This window comes from Myotis daubentonii, chromosome 5, assembly GCF_963259705.1.
Source record: "Myotis daubentonii chromosome 5, mMyoDau2.1, whole genome shotgun sequence".
In the NCBI taxonomy this organism is placed as follows: Eukaryota; Metazoa; Chordata; class Mammalia; order Chiroptera; family Vespertilionidae; genus Myotis; species Myotis daubentonii.
This window is the reverse complement of record NC_081844.1, coordinates 37,994,436-37,999,343: the sequence shown is the minus strand read 5'-3', so window position 1 is coordinate 37,999,343 and position 4,908 is coordinate 37,994,436. Positions and strand designations below refer to the sequence as shown.

At 44.7% G+C, this 4,908-nt stretch overlaps 1 non-coding gene across 1 annotated transcript; it reads left to right on the top strand.

Annotated features, from left to right (window-relative positions):
• Positions 1-2,851: 2,851 nt before the first annotated feature.
• Positions 2,852-2,958, top strand: LOC132236196 (U6 spliceosomal RNA). The gene has a single exon (XR_009453163.1). It is a non-coding gene; the product is annotated as a U6 spliceosomal RNA (small nuclear RNA).
• The last annotated feature ends 1,950 nt before the right edge of the window (positions 2,959-4,908 follow it).

The following is a 4,908-nucleotide window of genomic DNA, read 5'->3' as shown; positions in this document are numbered from 1 at the left end:
TGTGAAGTGCTCAGCACTCAATGATGCCAGCTCTTATCAGTTTTATGGGCTAAGGCACAAGCTTTCTTATTTAGCAACAAGGTAAAAGATAGCTGGAGATGCTGACCTTTCTGATACAAAGCAAATTCTTAGAAAGGAAGGCCTCTTACCTGGCAAACTAGTAGATCTCCCCTTCTAACCACATCACTGTCTATTCTTATCCCTGTTAAAAATTGAATTTCCCTGAAAGAGTAGCAGATTGGGTCTTACCAGTAGGGTTGCAAGATAAAATACTGAATGACCAATTTAATTTGAATTTCAGATAAACAACAGATAACTTTCAGTATGAGTATATTCCAAATACTGCACGGGACATACTTATGGTAAAAATTACTCATTGTTCATCAGAAATTCAAATTTAACTGGGGGTCCTGTATTTTTACATGCTAAATCTGACAACCCTGCTGCCTAGCTGTTAACATCTTGGGTAAATCCATTTGTTAGATGCTTTTCAGAAAGCTGGTTTGGGCGGGAAGAGAATGTGAATGTCATGGAATGACCTCTTGGAGGTAACCAGTGACAAAGACTCTTGGTTTGACCAACCTTTAGTCAGGCTCCTGAACCTTCTCCTAGGCCCGTGGTCGGCAAACCCCGGCTTGCGAGCCACATGCGGCTCTTTGGCCCCTTGAGTGTGGCTCTTCCACAAAATACCACGTGCGGGCGTGCACATACCGTGCGATTGAAACTTCGTGGCCCATGCGCAGACGTCGGTATTGTGGAAGAGCCACACTCAAGGGGCCAAAGAGCCGCATGTGGCTCGCGAGCCGCAGTTTGCCAACCACTGTCTAGGCCCATCTGTGCACTTCCTTGTAAAATCTAGTTTTAGCAAAAACCCTGCTAAGTCAGTTTAATTAGAACATTCCCTCTACCCCACATCTGATCACCCTTGATATGCGATCAGGTTCCTCATCCTCCACCATCCCCCGGGTGATGTCTCTTCACCCTGGCCTGTCTTGAGCACGAACATGTTAGGTCTGTTTAGCTGAGACCTCCTCTCACCCTTGATGTTTCCTCTGAGTAATTTCCCATCCACTGATCTCCTGCCCCGGTCTCCTTGGCTGTAAGCTCCCACTTGCCCCTGCTGTCCTCAGAGTTGGGCCCAATCTCTCCTCTGCTCCCATTATAATATCCCATTGTATGACCTTGCACTTATCCTCATGGTCCTGAATAAGGTCTGCCTTACCATGTTTATCAAGTGTCATTGATTATTTTTCTTTAACACCAGTACGGTAGCCCAGCTGGGTCATTTTATATGGCTGGATTGATTCACCAGCTGAGTTTTATCTGACATGAAACAGCTTAAAAAAATAAGGAAGCCTAGTTCCCACTAATCCTGAGGCTTTTACATGAGACACCCATGTAAGGCTTCTGTGTTGGCCCCCTTTCTCAAAAAATTTGGCAAAGATGACCAAGAAAATAGCTTCTGTGGAAATTATTTATTTAATATTAATGGGGTATCATTAGATCTTGGCCAGACATTTCAAGTAAACAGGATCACTCCACATGGAGTTGTTTGAAACCAGAGATTTCCTGTAACCTCTCCCACCCCCAGTTCTAACAAGAGCCAGAGAAGTTATATTTATAGAAACCCCGTTAATTTTACCTCCATCCCCACATTTAATCCCAAATACAACAAACCCTGGAAAGTCTGCAGACAGTGGCCTGTTTGATGGATGAGGCGGGGAGGCTACCCTTGATGCAATTGTATTGATAAATGGAGGGCTGGGTTGAGGTTGTTACAGTGGGACCGGGGGATGCCAGTGGGTATACAATATTTTTAAGAAGCTGCAAACATGATCAATTCATAAAAACATTAACCCCCCAGCACACAGTCAAGTTCCTTGGAGGGCTTTGCAACTCGCTCTTGACCTCAACAGTTTTAAAGAGTTTCCAGGCAGAGCTGAAAGCACTGTGGCTTTTTCATATTTCTTCTCGAGCCATCCATCGTCTCTGCCTACATCTTAAACATTAGCTCACCCACTTTGTGGAAGCCGACTTGGGTGGAAGCCCCTGTTGGAGGAGGGGCTGTCAGTTGGACAGACTACTGTACGGTGACTATTGGAAATCCCTCCTACTCAGGAGCCTTCCTAGTCCAGACAGAGCTTGAGAACTAGAAGAGATTTCTAAGGGTAGAGAAAGGATTGAGAGTTCCCAGAATTGGAGAATTCCTCCCATCCTAACAGAGGATCATAAAAATGCTGGGGTGGGGTTGAGGGAGGGCTGTGATAGAAAGAGTATCAAAGACCCAGGCCTTAGTCCTGACCACAGGTGACCTTGGGCAAGTCACTTAGGTGGCCTGATCTTTACTTTTTCCCATCTGTTAAACAAGGGAATAACATTACCTATTCTATTAGGTTATTCCTAGTGAGATAATTCTTGTAAGTGAGGTATGAATCACTGTTATTGTAGTCAGGGGCTATATGGGCATCTGAGTTGAGGCATGTCCATTGGATCTAGTGCAGTGAGATGACCCATGGAGGCTATGGGGACCTCTTCGGGTCATCATTCCAGTCTTCTCAGAAAGGCTTTATGATGACTTCCAGCCACACCTGAGAGTACAGCGGCTCTAGTGACCTGCTATCGCTTCAGGTCACCACAGGCTTCCCTTGAACCAGTGTTTGTTCGATAACAAGCACCATTTCTTTTCAATGAGAATGAAAAGAAAAGACAGGAAGACAAAATAGTGGAATGCATTGCACATAGTGTGAGTATCAGTTTGTGGAACTTTGGTTTCAAATATTTTATACACATACATGGCAAACTGCAATAAAGAAGAGATTTCTTCCCGTGATTTAAAAAAAAATCAGAAGTGGTGCTTGCTTCAGCAGCACATATACTAAAACTGGAACGATACAGAGAAGATTAGCATGGCCCCTGCGCAAGGATGACACGCAAATTCGTGAAGTGTTCCATATTTAAAAATAAAATAAAATAAAAAAAAATCAGAAGTGCTCTTTTAGCAAAGACAAATACGATTTCATCACTTGCACATTTTTGAGTCCAAAATCCAGCCAAGGCAGTGAGTGCTGACAGTCCCTGGAGGCGAGGAGCCCAGAAATGCCTTCTTGATTTGAGTCACAGGACTGGGGTCATGACACCAATGCTGTGCCATCAGACAGGTTCTAATCCCAGCTCTTCACTCAGTGTCCAGCTCTAAGCCTCGCTGAGCCATGCCCTAGCCCTCCACACCGCGGGCTGGCTTCCATGGGCTCCAAGGCCTTCGCAGGGCTAATATTCTGGGGTTCATTACCTCTCTGTTCTTTTAAAAACATATATATTTTAATTGATTTCAGAGAGGAAAGGAGAAGGAGAGAGAGATAGAAACATCAATGATGAGAGAGAATCATTGATCAGCTGCCTCCTGCATGCTCCACGCTGCAAATCAAGCCCGCAACCCGGGCCTGTGCCTGACGGGAATAGAACCATGACTTCCTGGTTCATAGGTTGATGCTGGTTGGGCTACCTCTCTGTTCTTAGGAACCATTTGCACTTCCTCAGTGTGGGAAGGAGCTGAACCTGAGTCTTCTCACGCTTCAGGGCCACTGATCTGGAAATGACCGCCTCCCACATCATCACTTTCCGTTCCCTCCTAATGGGCTCCCAAACGGTGCCTCCGACATCCTCACAGTGCACGGATGTTTTCCAGATATTTCCCTCTGCTTCTCAAAAAAATAAGATTCTTTCTCTATGCTGATAGTTTTCATCCCTTCAAATAATGTGAGGGACATTTTGGACAGTTCTGTCTGGGACTTCCATCAGCAGCAAAATTGGCAAACCCAGATGTCTCCAACTTTGTCCTCCAAAGAGGTTCCCCAGCCACAACGTCAGGGGTCCTTCCATGGCCCAGGTGCAAGAGCTGGGTGGAGGCCCTTCCCTCCTTCTCCCCTTCTCGGTCTTCATCTCTCACTTCCCTTTCTACCCTTCCCTGTACTTTCCGTCTAGCCATTCTGTTTGTGAAGCAGCTTCCTACTTTGCAAACAGACTTAGCTGCTATATTTTTATTTTGGAGAAAACATTTGTAGCGACGTAAATAAAATCTGTAAAATGGCATTGCTTTGATAACTGCATGCTGTAAGTATTATGTAATTGTTGAAATAGAGGTCACATCACTCTGATATTTTTACAGTGTTTTTTGACTCCTTATGATCAATCAGATCCCTAAATGTGGGGTTCATTCATCTGGAATCATTTCTCACTTCTTTTGAGGTGGGGGTGGCGGTGGGTTGATGATAATTTCTTGCCTTTAGTAATTGTCTAACAAACCATTTAAAGACATAGCCACCAAATAATACAAAAGTATAACCACCTCAACTGGTAGTAACCAGAAATCAACTGCTTGCTGGCTTTTTTCTAGAGTGAATTACTTTACCATCCTTTCTTATAATCCCAGGAAGGAGTGTGTTCCTGAAATTTTATGCTTTTAACTATTAACCAAATGGTATTAAAATATCTCCCTCTCCAAGGCCTGTTTCATCCTGCCCCCTCCCTTTCTTCTGTATTGGGTGGGTGATGGCATCTCAGAGGTAGCATCTGAGATAAGGCATTCGTGAGACAGAACAGGCCATGACAAAGCCACCTGGGTTAGCCCCATCCTCTGTGATTTATCAATCAATCAATCAATCAATCAATCAATCAGATGAATGCTTATGGGAGAGAAAATGCGAGGGAGCCAGGAAGGCTGGGAGAGATGTCAGTGTACAAAGCAAATCTAAATGGAGTGAAGGAAAGAGGGAGAGAAGTGGTTTGGGGATTTCTAGACCAATATGCAGTCAAAGGCAAGTTTGGGAAAGCTCACACTGGTCATCAGAGGGGTTCCAGGTGCCCCAGCAATACTGCCCTGTGTCCTGCTGCACTCTGTCATTGGCCGGG